At 34.1% G+C, this 21,544-nt stretch overlaps 1 protein-coding gene across 7 annotated transcripts in view; it reads right to left on the minus strand.

Annotated features, from left to right (window-relative positions):
• cacna2d1.L (calcium channel, voltage-dependent, alpha 2/delta subunit 1 L homeolog) overlaps positions 1-21,544 on the minus strand; it is a 303,885-nt gene that overhangs the window by 118,644 nt on the left and 163,697 nt on the right. The gene's annotated exons all lie outside the window — the stretch shown is intronic.

Here is a 21,544-nt window from a genome sequence, read left to right on the forward strand (position 1 = left end):
CAAAGAAACCTATACCTGTGAACAAAGGTTAAAGCTAAATACAGCAGGCAAAGCCATTTTATCAAACAATATTCATATACACATTTTATACATTTTGTTATTACTTCAGTGAAAAGGAGGAAGTTATGTGCACAGAAACAAAATGTTATGTATTGCATTACAATTTATGAATCAATTCTACCTTAGTACAGGAGTGGGATCCCTTATCCTGAAACCCATTATCCAGAAAGCTCTGAATTACGGAATGACTTTCTTCTATAGATGCCATTATAATGAAATAATCCAATTTTGTAAAAATTATTTCCTTTTTCTCTGTAATAATAACATAGTAGCTTGTACTTGATCCCAACTGATATATAATTAATCCTTATTGGAAGCAAAACCAGCTTTTTGGGTTTATTTAATGTTTACATGATTTTCTAGAAGACTTAAGGTATTAAGATCCAAATTATGAAAAGATTCCTTATCCGGAAAACCCCTGGTCCTGAGCATTCTGGATAACAGGCCCCATACCTGTTTATAGATACATACTATATAATTGATAAGGATATACAGAAAGAATATCTGTTGCATTACAAAACACTGTCTGGAAAAGAATGGGCTACTTTGCACGAAGGCCCATCTTAAAAAAAAAAAAAAATGGAATGTCCAAATACAAATACAACATTTACAATAAAAAATGTATTAATAATCATTACCAAAATAAAAACCTTTTGTTTAACTGAAACATTACTTGTCTTTAACTGAAAGTGAATGTTATACTATTGCAATTACAATCTGTATATATATATATATATATATATATATATATATATATATATATATATATATATATATATATATATATATATATATATATATATATATATATATATATATATATATATATATATATATATATAAAAATTAACTGCTATAAATAAATAACTTCAGTGTGTCACAGATTTCTGCAGTGCAGCATTATTTGTTTTGGATGCACTGATCACAGTTTAATAATTAGGATAATAACTGGGAAATGTCAGCCTGCTACCTAAGCAAGTATGGGAAGCATCATTAACATTGAAAATCTGCTGGAGCACAGGCTGTCAAACCAAATTCACTTATTTCTTCCCATAATGGAGTGTCAGTTTTCACCCCCTTCATTCTCTTTTATGTTGCAGAGTCTTGCAGTAACGCTCGGTCCCCAAGCCTCTGTGACAGTGACATGCAGTTTACTTATGTTTATGTTACAGCTGATATTTATCTATATGATTACCTTCTCCCTACAGATTAAGTACTTCTCCACCTGACATTTGTGCCCCAAGCATAATGTATTTAACTAGTTTTACAATTCTAAATATAGAAGTGAAATCCCTCACTAAGCAGCAATAGTAGCCTAGGGGCTGTTATGTACAGCAGAACATTGTAGCCTAATTCTACTGGCCCTGTGTGTAGAAAGATGTTACATCAAGCGAGAGAACAAATATATTACCAAGTCTTTACATACGTTTAAACCTAAAAAAAAAACAAAAAAAAAACACTGGGATGTGTTATTTTCTATTGCAATAACTAATGCGTTAATATAACTAAAATCTACTTCCTGCACATTTTTTCCGTTAATGTAAAAATAATGCAATAAAAAATATATAATAATAATCCCTCCTGAAGCCAGCTAATGATCTTCAGCATGACATTATAGCTGAAGAATTATAAAATGGCCTGCATATTTAACTTAGTAAACCCTGCTGATCTCTTTACGTAGTTCTGTTGGTTACTTGAATGGCATGCTAATAAACATGCAACCAGAATGCCCATTACACTACAATGATGACGTTCTTGTGCAATTATGATTGAGATTACGTAGTGGTAATATTATGGGAGAAAGTTGTATACCTTTGTTTATAGAGATGTTAGCAGCCAAAGAGTAGTTTACTTATAGGTCTCATGACTATTTAAAAATAAAATAGAAAATGTATGAAATATTTGGGCTATTTTTTGCCTGTGTTGCTGGACTACAGCTTCCAGCATACATTTTACCTGGCTTGTGCTAAGAGTTGACGTTTAGCAAAATTTACATGGGGCAACACTGCTACAGAAGGTTCATGCCCCCGTTTAAATAAAAAACATATTCATACTGGGAAATGAAACTGTAATATTTCCAAAACCTAAACTATATTAGCAGAAAGAGCTTTGATTTTCACCTTGATTTTTCATCTAATTAAAGAATAAAAAAAAACTTTGATCATTCTCTTTGTTTAATGTGAGCATACATAAAATTTATTATATAATACATTTTCTTTATTCAATTTTTTTTATAATAAAATGTCCTTGGTTTAAACACTCTTGTTTTTTTTCTGCTGCATCCCTTTGTTAATGTTCATTTGATGAATACAATGAGAGAGTAAAAATCACATTCAACTGTCACCATAACTGCTTTTCACCTAATTTTGTTGAAATGCTCATCTCCTCAGCATATCTCTCTCTCTATTTCTCTGTCTCCATTATGACATGAGTTCTGGAAACCTTGACAAGCTTTACATTCCATTTTCCCAGAAATCAATAAAGCTAGATGAAATTTGTAAAAAACTAAAAGACACTGTTTTTGATAATTATTTGTTCCAGCTGTGGCCTAAATGGAATACAAGTGTGATTTCACTCGAAAAGCCTGGGAGCTTTTTGGTTGTTTCTCAAAAGGCATCAACAATGGCTCTTTATAGAGGAACAACTTGAACTTTAGGTGATTCATTTTCTGTACCACTGTCTAACTTGACAGCAGCATATTCCTACTGCCTCTCTATCCTCCTCCATCCAGGTGCAGCAACCCTTCGGTAAACTGCCATCTCAAGCAAGGTTTGCACTTTGCCTTATGGTAAAAAATGACACTGACACATGTAGGAATAGGAACAAAGGACACAACAAATAAAAAAAAGAGCAGAAACAGTCGACAAGCTCAAGTTAGAAAGGGAAGGACGTTGAGAAAGAAGGGGAGACAATAAAAACACAAGGCTCTAAAGAGAGAAACAGGAGAGATAGAAAAATAAATAGTCTCATATCCTGATTTGAGAGTTACATTTTGCACTGCCTGACAGTACTAAACATTGCATGACTAACATTAGTAGACCAATATGTATGGGAAAGAGCCAAACCATCTTTTTTTCCAATAGTGCCACAGCAGAATTATTTATAGTAATTCCATTTAGGAATTTGAGGCCAATTATTAACATTTAATAGCATTTCCAGAATGCTTATGTAAGCCCTAATGGTGGTGTTTGGTTTTTATAGTTTAATCCTTTAAATTCTGCTTTCTCTATAAAGGAAAAACAAGGCTTAAGTAAACAGAAAGTAATATGCTTCTGCTTAACTGAAGAGGAGCTAATAAGAAATGTTACATTTTAGCCTGAATCAGCAGAAGCATGCTTAATTAGATATATATAAAATATATATATATAGAAATAACAAAAGAAGAATTTCATTTTTATGGTTGCTTAGCCTCTGGACTGGCACAGTAAATACAATACAAAGTGTCTTATGTCTATCACAGTCACCATGTTTGTGAAAAATAAAACGTAGCATTTATTGTCCATAATAAAGCAGCTTTCAGTAAGAATACTCATCTGCACAGAGGTATAGCACTCTTTCCCAAGCTTAGCTCCGTGTGAGTAAACTGGCACGATTGATAGTAGCGTCTTTAAGCTCCATGTGTCTGCAAGCGGCAGACACAAGGAGTTGAATTCAGGGACACTCGGTAAAGTGTATACCAATAGTTGGCAGACAAAAGGGAAGCAAGGATCTCTTTGCAGTCTGGTAGTGTAGTGAACATCATCCTACCCTGTTAACTTGGTTTGGCTGACAGATTAGTGGCAGTCAGAAGGAATTATTGTCAAAGTGGGAAAGAGAAAAGTTTAGTTTGGTAAGATCTTGGCTACTGTAGTAGGAATTTGGAGTGATGCATACATTGTTTTCACTTGTCTATCTGAGCAGTGCTGCAGCATATGACTGGGATGGTAGATTTGCAAGTATTTATGGGGTGTTAATTAACCTTGCAGTTTATAATTAGTTTTATAGTTTGTTTTGTGTTTTAGGCATTGCTTCTGGGGTAACTAGGGGCCAGTTGGGCTCGATATGGCTACTAGGTGCATTTGTGCTGCACTGGTCATAGGGTTTATGTGTACTGAAGTTTTTTTTTACATTTTGTAATTGTATTGCATAATGATTAGTGATGGGCGAATTTGCGCGAAACGGTGCAAGCGTCTCGTTTTTTATGCCGGCGCCCGCTTTTTCGACGCCGGCGCCCGTTTTTGACGTCGGCGCCCGTTTTTGACGCTGGCGTCCGTTTTTTCGAAAAAAAAATTGACGCCGGCGAATTTTTTCCGTGAATTTTCGCTGGCGTTTCGCGAATTTATTCGCTGTCGCCCATCACTAATAATGATTGAACATCTAATCCCCCCTTTCCCTTTTGTCAAAACTGGAGCACTACCCTCTGGTTCAAGTTCCCTGCAAATAAATTGCATAAACACCAATATAATATAATATTGGTGTTTTCATTAATGGATGCAAGTTTTTTTTTTAGAAGGCACATGGGTTTATTTATCACAATTCAAATTTGTGTAATACTAGAGTTTTTCAACTTTAAATAAACTCTTTTTAATTAATACATTCAAATGTGTGCTTATTTGTTAATAAAACAGAATTCAAAATTTTATATAGAAAAAAAAATGTGAACGTTAATAATACCTTGTAAATTTTACTCTCTTCATTATATTCATATTCAAACTTGCACTGACATTTTTTTTTAAATAGATGGCTCCCATTGACTTCTCTATGAACTCGGCAGCTTTTGAATGTCAACGTTTTTCATTCAAGCTTCGCAACATTTTTTGCTCCTAATATCGTATGGTAAAAATAACTCTGTACTGTACACAATTACTTGCAATTTTATACTGCTCCATCTGCACATTTGTAAGCCAATATAATTGTTCATATTAAAATGCAGATGGCATTTCACTTTATATTACTAAAATGGATTTCTCTGATGAGAACACTCCTGAAACAGTAAACCTGTTACTGCCAATGGATAATAAAAAAGATATACTGCCAAAGAAAAAGTCACCGCTGAATATTTGCACTTATCTTGGGTCATTATTTACAAAACATCTCTTAAAGTAAAGACGTGTACCCTGTACATTGTGTAGGAACACCCATACAGTCACATTATTGGTGCTATCAATCTGCAATTCAGATACCATATCATAAGTGTAAGTATATGTTTGCAATCCACGTTAGTCATCAATTGCTCAGATGTTAAACAAGACATTAGTAGCTGCAACACAAAATACTTAAGCAATAGTTGAGAAGTTCTTAATATAAGAACAAAAGTCTGATTTTAGCCCAACTCATACAGTACTTTGTCTTGGGTCTAATCATTGCTTTTTATTCTGAGTGTAGCCAGAATGCCCTATGTAACATATATTAGACCACTACTGATAACTTGTCAGTCATTTTGTTTAGTGTAGTCTATAGTGTTATACATTGGGAACCCACATTATTACAGGACAGTGATCATAGCACTAGAAAGCATGACAATAGCATTGATTTATACTTACTATCCACAATGGATGTCAGCATACTAATACATTTTCAAGCAACCCAACATTTGCCTCCAGATTTTTTTGCCACCATATTTCTCTATGTGAAATTGCCTTCCCATAATTTGAAACATTCTACATAGCAGGTTTCCCAAAAAGGATCCCATACTTGTACCAATAAATGGAAGAAATTTAATTTCAATAATGTTAGTATAACTTAGGTAAAAATTTGTGTATGTTTTTTTCAATTTTTTCAAAACATAAAATATCTTTTCTATGTCAATTAGTAAAGCTTAAAGATAATGTACATTTTTCATTTTCAAAAATATATATGGTGAAAAGGACCCTAAATATTATGTGTTTATATTTTATATTTAAATTAAAGGGAAAATATACACCCTCTTTTTGATATGCACTCTTTCAGTTGGGCTAAAGTAAGGTGCACATATGCTATATGAACTTCCAAAAGTAAATAAATTTTTTAATTTATTTATATTTACACAGGCATCCCATATTCCACAGATTGAAATAAGATCTTGATCCCTGAGTTGTATAGATCATTTCCTGAACTGCATTAGTCTCACAGGGTCATGCATCCTCTCTTCACACCTTGTTCCATTGTGAAGTGATGGATTCTGGGACTTTAAGTCCTTCTGCATTCAAGAGAATCTGTGCACCACATACTATGAAGAGCAGAGGGACCCAGAATCCGTTAAAGAGGATTCACAGAAAACAGTTTTTGCATAATGAAATACATTGAAATTTTTAAAAAAGGTTTAATGGTTTCAAAGTTATATGTAAATGTTATTAAAATGGAAAGCAGTATTTGTTTTCCAACTAACTGAAATCTGCTCCAGGTTTGATAATCTGCTGGTTTTGCTACACTGGTTTAAGAGTAAGAATCAGAAAAGCAGGCATTTTGAACTGCCAGATACAGTAGATAATACTTTCAATACCAATTGCATTTACAAATATTTATAAAATCTACTGTGTTTAATGTATACTGGAAAGTTGCAAAATTTGCACTCTTTTATTTAAAAAAAAGTTTTGAGTGGAAATGTTCTTGTTCATGGATATCAGTCTAATCTTGACTGTTTTAACCGTTACGATCTCACCATTCTATCATATCCATCTGAACAAAACTGCAGTCTAATCATAATCAGGATCAGATGTGTTCCCAGATGCCCATGCTGTGACAAGCACATTATCCCCTTCATCTTTTGATATTGAATACTAAAGATACAATAGAAACTTTAATGGGAAGACTATTCACGGAGGAATTATACATTATTTATTTCATAATATGAAAGGCATTGGTTGAGAGGTAAAAAATAGAACCACTAAAATTGTTTTTGTGCAACAGAAGGATATCATAGAATTTACTACCTTGTGCTTTTTATTAATAGTTCACAACACTATTTTACAATCAGTAAAGAAAAAATTAATTTTGTCTGCGAAGAATTAATATTTTGACCTACTCATAGCATGCTTGGAGATTCTAAAAAGATTCCAACATTTTGAACAAAAGAGAATGTTAAAAAGGAATGCCTCACTGTGCAAATGTATTTCATTTATAAATGTTGTACTGTACACAGACGTACATATTTCATGAGAACATGCCTAAAACAAGGTATTTGTTATGAGCAGATCCGATGGAATGGTGTACTATAAATCACCTAATGAAAGCAGATTTTTTTTGAGTGGCAATCCATGACACTTAGACATTTGTATCTGAAAGGCATTTGATGCTATTTATGTGAACTGTACCAGCACCTTAAACAACAGACTTCCTTCAGTAACTCTCACAAGTATCCTACCATCCTAATTCTATATTCGGTTACACAGTGTAGACAATCTGCCTAAAAATAAAAAACCTTTATTATAGATATTGTTTAAACTTTTCGGCTCAGTGGTCCAACATGTGAAACATTGCTAAAAGTGCCCAGACAAGGGACCCCAGAACTACAAGACATTTTTTTTGACTGATAGATACAAAAGTGACATGTAGCAATTTGTATACCCATTAACCACTCTGCAATATTGAGGGGGGGGGTCTGTCTCTGTAAACACTCAGATATTACCACTTTGAATCCTGATGAAGAATGGTATTTTTTTGTATAGTAATAAACGTATATCAATATGGATTCATGTTATATTACCGTACTATTTTATTACTATGAAGAAAAGCAGCAAAAGTAAAAAAACAAAATAGTTCTTTATTGTCTTACTTTAGAAATTTCCAGATAACTTTCTGGATACCAGAATAAATATTTTTTTGTAATGTGTTTATCGTTTTACCGTCAATATAAATTTACATACATTCTGTGAAGCCAATAGTCCCCCATGTCATGTTCTATTTTAGTGTAAATCCTAATAGTGTCAAGTATTTTTTCTGTTTAATCACATGTTGAACATCCTGTCACTTTTATTAGAATAAATCACTGTAACTGGTTAAAGCACCTGTCATAGTTTGAACTGTCTGATATTCTTTTAAGATTGCTTAACAAAAAGAATGATTTTCAAGCAAAGGTTTTGTTTACTGTAAATTTAGAAAAAAACAAATACTATTTTCTATAAGTATGAGCATTTATATTCAATCACATTTTATTAAATGCTCACTTGGGAAATAAATGATTTGTAAATTTGCATTGAATAAAGAATGTCCTGGCAACTGCTATGTAAATTATGCAGTATATATTTTTACATACTTTAATGTGTTGAAAAATGATTATTTTGGTATGTACTGTAACATCAGGTAGTTTCCAAATAATTTCACTCAATAAGCACCGCCACTCAAAGTCTCAACCCGTCATAATAGGAAACTAAGGTTTCAGGTACTTCTGACTAAAAGATCAATCTCTAGTAACTTCTAGTCTAAGATCTCACAGTTGGGTGTAGGGTGAAGTTGGATGTAGGTTAAAATATCTTTATATGAACAAACTCACTCACAAGATATAGATTATAGATGTAGAAAACAGATGTAGATCAGGAATACTATATTTTATTTTAAGCAACACTGAAAAAATAAGGGGCTATTCACCTGTGTTAACATTCAGTACAATGCAAGTAATTCATGTTTTTCTTTTTTGTTTTACTGGAATTTAATTTACATTTTATTCCCTTGTATTTTGTCTTTTATTAATATGAAACAAGATTGAAAAATGTAGGCTCATTTACGAATGCAACAACACATACATGGACATAAACTGTGTAACCTTTTATGTTATTCATAAATTCAACTATACTTGCACCTTAGAATGTTGTGTCCAAATGAATGCAATAAAGTCCAGTAATTCCCGAGTTCCCTTTAACATGTCTGATTGTAGTTCTAGTCAGTTCCTGTTGCCTGACCTGTGCCTCTGTCTGACCCATCTAGTACCTCAAAACTGTACTATGTATACCCCTAGTTTGACCGTTACATGGCCTGAGAAGTTTTTTGCAAGTTCACTTCAAACATTCAAACACTGCCCTGCTTAGCCCAGTCATGCTGAAGCTTCCGATCCAACCCAAGCTGCCCCATTCTGGAAGATGTACTGGTTGTTACAAGGCATGCATGCATTGATGGGGTCTGCAAGGGAGAGGAGGATGAGCTTGTTGAGAGCAAGATAAAGATGTGTAAACAAATGGATGTGAGGGTAGAATGTGGATGTAGATCGACTGGTAGTAGCATTTTGAGGTGAGTTGAAAAGGGCAGACTGTAGTGCAGTGGAAGAGAAAAGGTTGCACTCTAGTGATGAGGAGAGAAGGTGATTCCTGGAAAGTAAGGGGGGGTGCATTATAAATCAGTGGGATAGAGAAGGAGCACTAATGTGAGAGGCAATACTAATAGGGGAGGCACAGCAGTCACTAGAAAGGAGTGCATAGAGTAACACAAGGCAAGTGTTACACATGTTGACCCCTATATTCTTAGGCAGGTTGCATAGAAAATGTTTGTAATCACAGTATATTATACTGTATTACAGTCCCAGGGAAAAGCAGCACATCAAACACACATGAACAATTATCCCCAGAAGCTGTGTCATTCTGTGTTCTTTAGCAAGAACTTATTTTCTTTTGATACAATTTCAGCTGACTTAATACGATGCAAGGACTGGTGATTCAGCATTTTTTCATATTTATTCATTTTTCTTTCAGATAGCAATTACTTAGGGGAAGATTTAATAAAAATTGAACTGTGGAATCCTGAAGGATTCCCAGCAGTTTAAATTTCAATTATTATACATTTTCCTAGCTGTCAGGCTTTCCTGACAGTCAGGAACCTGTTTAACAATTAGCACATTTCTCAAAGTAGATGAATGTGTCATTTTGTCAGAATACTGAATATCTGACTACTTTAAGCAGTCAAACACCATTTTGTTAAATGGGTTATTGGAGCTCAGTGGCAGCACCAAACTCTAACATCCCCTATACATGGTCTCAGATTCACCATTAATTATTGGTTGCAGTGCGTAAAATGTCTTGTCCAAATTGTTAATCCCCACATGAATCTATATCAACTGTTATTTATTCAGGCAAAATCATTTGAGAGCAAAAAAAAATCTTTGTAAATCTGAAAGCATTGGAACTTTTGGAATTTTTCCTCTTTGAGAAAGTGCACAATGAACCAGATATATCTGTTTCATTGTGCACTTTTTCAAAGAGGAAAGACAGCCAGAAAATCCAGAATGCTTGAGACATGAGGTTTTACGGATAAAGAGTCATCCCATAATTTGGATCACCATACCGAAAAATCATTTAAACATAAACCCAACAGGACTGTTTTGCCTCCAGCAAGGATTTATTATGTCTTAGTTAGGATCAAGGTATGGCAAACAAGTAGTCAGCACAGCGATTCTCACTTCCTTGCAGAGGCAGTGCACGTTCTTCAATGGCCACTTTCCATTGGCATCACAACTGGATAAGTATTTTGAACAACAACACAAAACTTTTCTTCTTTTTTAAAAAGCCTTTATTTGTGCTTTAGGGCATCGCAGCTGTGATGCCCTAAAGCACAAATAAAGGCTTTTTAAAAAAAGAAGAAACGTTTTGTGGTGCTGTTAAAAATACTTATCCAATTAGTTAGGATGAAGTACAAAGTACTAATTTCTTGTTACAGAAAAAAAAATGATTTTTTTACATTTATTTTTTTAAATTAAAATTGAGTCTATTCAACAGTTTCTACTTATACAGGAGCTATTTTCATTCTGTGTTAATGTTTGGGGAAACAACATTTTCAAGTCTGTTAGATAAAGTTTCCACAGTAAACACTGGTTACATAAAAGGAAAATAAACTGTATGAACTATATGCAACACTGTTTGACTACAAGTACAGGAAGTTATAGTCATTCTAAAATGAAATGTAAGAGGCATTCAGGTTCAAAGATTGTTCCATGGCAATTTATAATTAATTACTTTACAGGAGGTGTAAGGCCTTTGCACACAAAAAACAGAACCTAGCAAATCCAATTAGATAACAAATTTCCCTTGAAACTTGCATTTGCTTACAAGCATCATACTGACAAAGGCCAATGGTAAGGGGCACTGCTAATTTAGAAACATTCTGTATCATAGGACCCATTCGAGCATATTAACAAAGCATTTAGCCGTGCATATGTATATTCATATAAAAATTGCCAATATAGTAAATAAAATTAATGTTAATTTTATAAGCTGCTGTGTTGAGCTATCTGTATTTCAGAGTTTCACTAGGATAAACAGGAATGCCTAGGAAGATCACTTAGTAAGGTGGTTTTTATTCTACATTGTATTAAATAAAGGGGCAAAATTATGACACTTGCATTGTAAGGTGGCTTGATTGCCATGGAGCTGCATTTTTGTATAATATGGGCGTCATGTTTGTTAAATGTGCACAGTCTGGTGACCAGAGATTAATAGAACTTTGTGGACTTAGAACAAATCTTCCTCCCTCCCACAAATGGTAGCAATTTTACCTATGTATTATTTCATACTTTCTAATAGGTAATGGAATATCATTGATATATGGGATTCAGTTTCAGTAACATTGTCACATTTTTATTTCCCTTATGCCTTTACAAGCTGTTCTACATTGATACTTGACAAATAGGTTCCATAGTGACTGTTTAGACATTTATTATTTATACAGATATCACAAATGTACTGTATATATGTGTGTATATATTATATTTATCAACAATTTACTAGCAAATGGAAATAAAATGAATTGTTCTTGACTTTTTGCCTGGTATTGATGGGCTATATTCCAACCTACTGATTGTATAATGGGTTCTGATCTAAAGAATCACAAAAAAGTAGTACTTTTGTACATACTGTGTATGTATGTGAATGTGCCCATATGTAAACCATAAATAACATCCAGCTATGCAGCTCTCAACCAGATAGTGAGACCTCGTGTCCATGTACTAAGATAAAATGAACATTTTTCCTGATGGATCACTGCAGGGTACAATGAAGGGCTGAACTTGACAGAAATAGATCTCTATTTCAACTTAGATTAGAATACAGCTTTGTGGTATACATACAAACATTGAGCTTAAATCTATAGAACTGTGTATTCATTATCTTTACTAAACAGTAGTAAACACTAGTATACAATATTAAAAGTGAATAATTTTGCTGTCAGTTTTAGAAGTGCATACAGTACATCTTACACCTAATATAATTTTAGGCTGGTCTACCATCAAGTAGTTTTGCACCTGTGCAGATCACAGTTTAAAACACTCTGCTTTATTATATATATATATATATATATATATATATATATATATATATATATATATATATATATATATATATATCCCTGTTTTGGGTTAAAAAGTCAAATACCAACTAGTAGAGTAGAGCATAGGCTACACTGGACCCTCTTTCATCAAGATGGGACTTCGCTAGGTGGAAAGAGCATGGGAGGGTTTTGCTGAACAACACCTCTATACTACCAAAATCAATGCCAGGGGTTCTTTGCAAACAACAAAACAGGCTTTATTCAGTAAAAGCACCACAGGCTTGAGAATACTCACAGCACATGTGGTAGATCAATAAAGGCCAGGTACAATCAAAGCTGTAGCAGACACAACATAGATGGCACCTCTGAAGACATAGCAGGGGAAGTTGAAAGTATTTACCTTCCAGATTCTCAGTACCTCATTTGGTCCAGATCCCTACAATAGACATGGAACAGGGATAGAACAATATCCTGTTTCCCTTGAAGTACTGCAGTCCCTTCACTACAGTCAAGCAGAGTCTGGGGTAGAGCTACTCCTGTCTATCCTTGGTGGAGCTCAAAGCTACTCTTTCTAGCTAATGCTCACTGACTCACTCCTCCTAGAGAGTGATATAAAAGTTGATATGCTGCACACTAGATAACCTTGTACATGGGGTCCCTATTCCCTGACTTCGCTAAAGGGGGTGACCCTTTAGGACCTAACACTTCTGGGGCCTTGTTGACTCCAGGCTCAATGACATCCACCCAGATCAACTGCTGCAGGCCCAAGAGGAAGGACCTTCCCATGTAAAGCCCTATGTTACAGTGATGCAGAATATGGTCATCAACCGACAGTTCAATGAACTAGGTATTTAAATAAGTTCATATGGTTACATGGGTTTTAACCCAGCAACAAGGAAATGAGGCACTGGTAGGGGAATGAAGCCACAGGGGCCATTAAACCTATGGTCCCTACAATAATACTGCAGAGCCAAACAAGCAAAATGTTAGTAAATAGAAGAAAGTGATCCATGAATCCAAAAGTATAATGTTGAAAGGTAATTGCATCAAAAAGTAGGCAGCACCATCCATTGATAAAGATATAGCAAATTAATGGTGTGCAGGGTCACATGATATATGGAATTAAAGCAGGAGAAAAAAAAGTGTGTCCCATGTCATTGCACCATCCCATTATTTTATCCGAGATCCCAACTGTACAAAGTAAAACTTAACTTTTATTAAATAATCCAAAATTAACACGAGAAAATATATCTTAAAAGCAAGGTTAGGTAGGGTAGCTGTTTAGACACGATGTCATCAGCTAGTATACGATACATAAGATTGAGACTATGATGTGGGTTTATACTACAGTAACAACTGGGTAACTGGGTAACAGTTATTACTGTAGTGTAAACCCACATCATAGTCTCAATCTTATGTATCATATACTAGCTGATGACCTCGTGTCTAAACAGCTACCCTACCTAACCTTGCTTTTAAGATATATTTTCTCGTGTTAATTTTGGATTATTTAATAAAAGTTAAGTTTTACTTTGTACAGTTGGGATCTCGGATAAAATAATGGGATGGTGCAATGACATGGGACACACTTTTTTTTTCTCCTGCTTTAATGTTGAAAGGTGAAACTTGCAACTCTCCAGTTGTTGACTTTTGTTGTAACAACAATTCCCAGAGGAGTCAGTGTTTACATAAAAAATACATACATAATTCAGCATTTATTAAATATTTCATAATTTGTATATAACCTGTAGTTCCATGTTAATGTAATAACTAGAAAAAAATTTAAGTTAATGAAAGTATTTTGGCCTTTATAAAAATGTCATGCAGGCAGCAGAAAGACACCTAAAATGGTTGAATTTTATATTAGGCGCATCTGCTATTGCCTTTTTGCTCCCATTAGAAAGTCTGTTAGCCATATAGCTTTTGACAGTGCTGACATTTCCAAACCTTTACGTGTTTGCTGTAGTAATAAAAAGTGTTTTTTTTATTTGCCTGCTCATCTGTTCTTGATTTGGCTTCCTCTCTCACAAAATAGCAATAGCATTCTTGTTAAAGTTTCCCTTAATGAATTAGAGTTATCTGATGGTAACACATACAATTCCAAATCATTTTAAAGTGACAAATTAATTTAAGGAATGTTTTATTGGCAAGTAATTCCTAATTTAAAGTTTAAAACAGTCCATATGAGATAACTAGAGCACTTAAATCATTCTTTGTGAAATGCAGTGCTGAAGAACTACTCAGGTCAATACTGCCTTGAAGTTTTCCATAATACCCAGTGCACACTAGATTCAAATAATTATTAGAAGAGATTAAAGGGGTCATTTACAAAGACACTGGACAAAATTTCAAGAATACTGAAGAGTATATAGAGCTCAAGCACAGGGTCTGGATCCATGCTGCACCATAGCTCTAGATGATAAAAAAAATCTTGATTGCAAATCAACAGCAGGTGTCAGGACCCCATTGTGCCTGATGCCACTCCCCAACTTGCGAAATGATACAGAGATATGCACCAATTAATGGTGGAATGAGTGGAAGGCAATAACATGGTGGATTGCACCCATTTTTTATGGCAATATATAGGACTGGTAGATATTATACTTGCCTTAGTTAAGGCATTTACTATAGACCTCAGTGGAAACCCAGATAGTTGTCAAAAATAAATTCCACACTTGTTTGTAGAAGATACCTCTGCTAACATAAGCATTTATCTTCGAACACTAGGGGGCAGATTTATTAAGGGTTAAATTGAATATTCAAATTCATATTTTCTTTTATAGTCAAAACTCTCAAATTTGAATTGTGAATAATCCAAACTCGATTCAAATTTAAATTTGAATTCAAGTTTTGATATTTATCAACCATGGCTCTTTAAAAATTCGAATTTGACTATTCGCCACCTAAAACCTGCCTACTTCATGTATAAGTCAATGGGAGAGGTCCAGGGACCAATTTGAACATGTTACAAGCCTTCCTGAGCATATATGAATTTATTAGAGTTAAAAAAATTCACATAAATTCAAAATTCTATCTTTGGTAAATGTGCCTCCCTAAAAAATGCACAATTCACGTAGACGGACCGCAATACACTTGAAACCTTGCTTGCTTTCTAGTCAGCCCTGCTCATTTTAGGGCCTGAAATTAAGGCCAGTCCAACCAAATCAGAATCATCTAGAGGTACAAGAGCAGTGCAGTAGATAGAGAGACAATTTAAATTTTGAATTCATAAAATTGACATTCTTTGCACAGAATGACCAAATGACCATTAGCCAACACAAGAGCACATATACACTATCTAGTGTAAACTGATAGATTAAAGTTTAAGATAAACATTGTCTATAATTAAAATATATTAACTTTAAATAAAATAAAAGGAAAAGATTTTAGATTATTCTGGTGCATCTTCTGCAAGACAATCACTGAATTGGAGAGGGTTAAGAAGTTTGTTATTTCATAATGTAGTATGATTATTTGTACTGAGAGCTGCACAATCCCCATCAGGCCTAAGACATCTAAATGTACTTTTTTAATGGAGAGCACAAAGAAGCTGCAGATATTCTACCACTGGCAATCTTCTTAATTGAAAATATTCCTTAAGGACACAAACTTTACAATAAGAATTATGAACAGACTGCTATGACCATGTAATCAAGTAGAATCTAATTTAAAGACTATTCAATTAAGGGGTCCCATTCTAGCCACTGTGAAACAAAATGTGAGCGGATTTAAGTATGACTGTAAAAAATAGTCATCAAATTTAAAAAAAGAAGTGTCACCAGGTCACCTTCCCCTTTGCAAAGATTTTTTTGTATCATCATCTAATGCAGTGGTCCCCAACCAGTAGCTCGCGAGCAACATTTTACTCACCAACCTCTTGAATGTTGCTCCCAGTGGCCTCAAAGCAGGTGCTTATTATTCAATTGCTGGCTTAGATGCAAGTTTTGGTTGTATATAAACTAGATGTACTGCCAAACAGAGTCTCCTGTGGGCTACCAGTCCATATAGGGGCTACCAATAGCCAATGACAGCCCTTATTTGAAATCCCCATGGACATGTTCATGCTTGTGTTGCTCTCCAACTCTTTTTTACATTTAAATGTGGCTCACGAGTAAAAAAGGTTGGGGACCCCTGATCTAATGTATTCAATTCTGCCTCTGAAAGGAAGATTTCATCAACTGAGAATATGATTTTTTCAAACACAGGCTGTGCTGACTGTGTCCCAAAATGGAACTACTTAAACTATTGTGAAAATATAGTCAGAAAGATATCACAGAGCTCTGCAAGAACTAGAAACAATGACATGCTGTTTTTGTTAAATCAAAGAGCACAAATGCCTAATGCATTTCACAGGTGGCATAAAGACAGTGGGGGTCATTTATAAACAGCAGAATTTGCTCCTGGGCTGTAACCCATGGCAACCAATCAGATGATGGCTTTCATTGCTCAAACTGCAGCTGACTAAAAAAGCGTATCACTGTTTGGTTGCTACAGGTTACTGCCCAGGTGCAAATTTGCCCACTGTTTATAAATGTGCCCCAGTATCGGGTAATACCCATGGCTCTCTCCCCCAGAGATCCAGTTGGTGCTAAACCCGTATATGTATTACTTTATGCACAAAGAGTACATCATAGTTTATGGGTGGTTGGTAGAAGTAGCTTTACTTTTGTATGGTACAGAGGCTCTTGAATTCGCATCCAGGCAGGCTTGTGGAGGAGCATAGGAGGTTCCTATAGATAAAGATAAAGATGCATTGACTGGATTTTACTACTGTTTGTAGTAAGTGGGGTTACATAGTTACATAGTTAGTCAAATAATTTCCACATTTTGCGGCGACACTTCAGACGCCGGTGATGATTAACTGACGCCCATTGACTTCAATGGGTACTGGCGGAGCCCATTTTGACATAGTCGAATTGTCGCCCGCTTCAAAACCTGTGTTTCGTGAATTTTTTTCAGAACAAATTCACCCATCACTAGCTGACACTCATACAGCATCATCTGGCATGATGATGTAGGGGCTAATTGGTAATTTAAAGGTCCAGGGTTCAATTCAGACTAAGCTTTTAAGTTTTGCATGCATGTTCATAAAAATAGTTTGAGTATTATGAACTTTATCTTGGAATATTCAGTTGAGGCCTAGATCAGCTTTTTTGAAACAATAGGTTAAGGCTTAGAGCAGATCATCATCCTATGGTGACTGACTCTGTTTCCACTAATAAAGGCAATTCAAGAAAACAAATTCAAATCATTTTATCAACATAAATGCAAAAGCAAAAAAACAGCATTAATCTGAATTGAAAGTGCAAGCTGGGAGCTTTAACCCTAATACTACAGGACATATTTGATAGTGTTGGTGTGTTGGAACATATATTTCTTAGTGGCTTAACAGGGGATCACATGGATAAAAAATGTTCCTATGTCAACCCTTTATGCAACTAACATGTATTAAGATATACAGTATTCAGACATCTGGGCACTGCAGGAAAAAGACAAGGATCAGACACCCTATGATGAGAGAAACATCAACAAATGACTGCTACTAGTCCAGAATCATTTTCACAAGTTGCCCTTAATGAAGGTCGTGGATCTGAGCCAGACATATTGGCAAGCTTCATAGCAATTACATTTTTGTTCCAGTGGAAAATAAAACTCATTAACTTATTAATATTACGGTGGGGATGTTATGAGGTATCTCAACTCTCGGACACCATAACTTGACATTGTATATATATATATATATATAAAAAAAAAAAGATGGGACATCCATTGCATACAGCAAAAAACCTTTTGTAAAGCAATACACTTCAGAACTCAAAAAAAAAAAAAAAACAACATTTTGGAATATGCTGTTCTTTCATTAATATTTGATAATAAAATCAACGTTTCAAATGTACGTATGAGCTTGTGTTTTAAGTGCAATTGCTAGAGCTCTTTGCAACTACTAATAACCTTTATCATTTCCAAGGGTATGCTATATGTTTTACTATTTCTTAGATCATTTAGATAAGAGTCATTCAGCAACTAACACAAGAACAATTTCTGTTAAAATGTTAGATACCAACTGATAAAGCTCAAGCTGATTTATTTGTGTACATGGTTCCTATATTCCAAACCTAAACAATTCTGTACTACTAAAATTTGTAAGTCTCAATTAATTTACAATTGGTGCAGTCTATCACCACTGTAGAAACAGAGACTGCAGCTTTTCATTAGTTCAATCATTTGGACTGCTAAAATACATTAGACTAACAAAACAGAAGATGCTGTATTAATGATATAATCAATCACATTGTCCCTTTCAGATGCAAATGTTTGCAATGTGTTGCATTATAAACCATATGGGCTTCATAGCTTTCTTTTTTAATGGACCCCTATTTATTTTTATTTTTTTTTACTTTTACGACACTATAAAATAATTCAGCATTAAAGTAGTACAGTAGTAGATGAGTAGAGCAAAATAGTATAAGTAGATAGAAAATACTTTATTTGTTCATGCATGATCATAGCACTGATTTTTAAGCTGTAGTATTCAGTAATATTTTACCTGCGGATTATATAGAATATATTTATGAAATCCCAAAGTATTTTTTCCCCAAACTGGTTATTTTCCTCATTTGCCACAACCAAAATTTCTTATTACACCGTTTGCAATTATTGTCTGAGCTGCAATGTCACAGCAAATTGGTACATTAATGAACAAAAACACTTAGGGGCAGATTTATCAAGGGTCGAATTTCGAGGGTTAAAAAACCCTCGAATTGGACCCTCAAAGTAAAATCCTTTGAATTCAAATATCGAATTCGAAGGATTTTAGCTCAAAAGGTCAAAATAAAAATAGTTTGAATCAAATGATTTAAACGGTTTTAAGCGATCGATCGAATGATTTTTATTCAATCATAAAAAGTGCCCAAAACCTATCTACAATGTCTCCATAGGCTAACATTCAATTCAGTAGCTTTTATTTGGCGAAGTATTGAGTTGAAGGATTTTTTAAAGAGACAGTACTTCGATTATCGAATGGTTGAACGTTTTTTACTTCGAATCGTTTGAATTTGACCAATTTGATGGTCGAAGTACCCAAAATATTATTTTGAAATTAGAATATTTTTGGATTCGAACTATTCACTCGAGCTTAGTAAATCTGCCCCTAACATTTAGTGATGGGTGAATAAATTCGGCAGGGGTGAATTGGCTGAAAAGTTCCACTTTTCGCTGCCGGCGAAAAAATTCTCAAAACTGCGTTGAAAATTCTGGTGTCAAAAAATTTTGGGTGCAAATCAGAAAAGTTGCTTGTGTCAAAACCATTGTGCGTCAACATTACTCAGACGCCCATTCACTTTAACGCAGGTGTCAAAATTGATGAGAGCATCAAAATTTCACAAATTTTTTGTGAAATTTTGCGGGAAACTCACAAATTTTTCAGCGAAGTGAAAAGGGACAAATTCGCCCATCACTACTAATATTCCATATTTCTTTTCTATATGCCTCTGGCAAGCAAACCTATACAAAAAAGTAATTATTTGTGCACAGAGTGTCCAAACCAACAAAGAAGAAAAACCAAATCACTCTGCTCAGAAACCATTGACTTACTTCAATTTCATCCCATGTGAAGTACTCACTGTACAACATAATTCAACATCATCTGAAATAAAGCTGACAGTAAACAAATAATGCAGTCAGGCTTTGAAGTCCTTTGTCTGAAATATAACAAACATATAGGGGCAGATTTATCAAGGGTTGAATTTCGAGGGTTAAAAAACCCTTGAATTCGACCCTCAAAGTAAAATCCTTCGAATTCGATATTCGAATTTGAAGGATTTTAGAGCAAAACGTTCTATCGAACAATCGAATAAAAATCGTTCAATCAAACAATAAAATACTTAGAATTGAACGATTCAAAGGATTTTTATTCGACCAAAAAAAGCTTAGAAAAGTGCTGGAGAAGGTCCCCATAGGCTAACATTAGACTTTGGTAGGTTTAAAGTGGGGAAGTATGAAGTTGAAGTTTTTTTTAAAGAGACAGTACTTAGATTATCGAATGGTCGAACGATTTTTCATTCGATTTGATTGAATTTCACCAATTCGATGGTCGAAGTACCCACAAAATTACTTCAAAATTTGAATATTTTTTAATTCGAATTAGTCACTCGAGCTTAGTAAATCTGTCCCATAGTATCCAAAAGACTACTATACATATTGTGTTCTGTCTTCTTGCTATCATCAGAAACAAAAGTTAATCTTTGACATATGCACAAGGGTTATTTGATGTGCACATGCCTGAGAAGGCATCTGTATCACACAACCATGAAAGCTTAGGATTCAATGTAAAACTGCTATGAAAGACAGAAGCAGCAAAAAAATAAATAAATTATATATATATATATATATATATATATATATATATATATATATATATATATATACACATATATATATTTATTTATTTTTATTACCTTTTTCTCTGTAATATTTGATCCCATCTAAGATGTAATACATCTTTATTGGAAACAAAGCAATCCTATTGGCTTTATATAATGTTTAAATTCTTTTTTTAGTAGTCTAAAAGTATGGAAATCCCCCTGGAGCATCCTGCATAAGAGATCTCCTACCTGTACTATATTTTTGTATAAAATGTTAGAAACAGACTGGGTATCTAGGTATAAGTTATATAGTGAATAAAGTACCCCCTCTTGCAAATTATAGAGATATTATAAGTTACCAAGGAGTTTCATGACCATATAAAGGTATACAGGTCATGGAATTCCAAGGAAACTTCTAATATCCTCATATTTTGCAACAGGGGGTACTTTATTCACTATATAACTTATACCTAGATACACGTTGGTATCTAACATTTTAAAACTGATGACACCGTTTATAAGGATATCATTTACAAGATACTCATGGCATTTGTGTATTATATTTTAATATATCTAAATATTTTAATTCAACACATTTACGTGATCTCCCTTTTTCCTCTTTGTTTGAAGAGAAATTAATCTCATGAACAGGACAACTGATTGTATTACATTAAGTTAACAGAAGATACCTTCTTATTAGGATGAGAAGTTAGAATATTTATTATGTATATAATAAATTGACAGACTTCAATATCTGACTTGTCATGAACAATTTCAGATCACTGTATAATTCTATCAACCCCAGTGTGACTTTTTTAATTTGCTTTGAGCTGTTCTGTCAGCCAAGTTGGAGAGCTATTCTAATTTAAGATTTCATTATCTTCTCTACTTCAGTCTTTCAGTGGTCTGTCACATGT

Source organism: Xenopus laevis, chromosome 3L, assembly GCF_017654675.1.
Source record: "Xenopus laevis strain J_2021 chromosome 3L, Xenopus_laevis_v10.1, whole genome shotgun sequence".
Taxonomy (NCBI): domain Eukaryota; kingdom Metazoa; phylum Chordata; class Amphibia; order Anura; family Pipidae; genus Xenopus; species Xenopus laevis.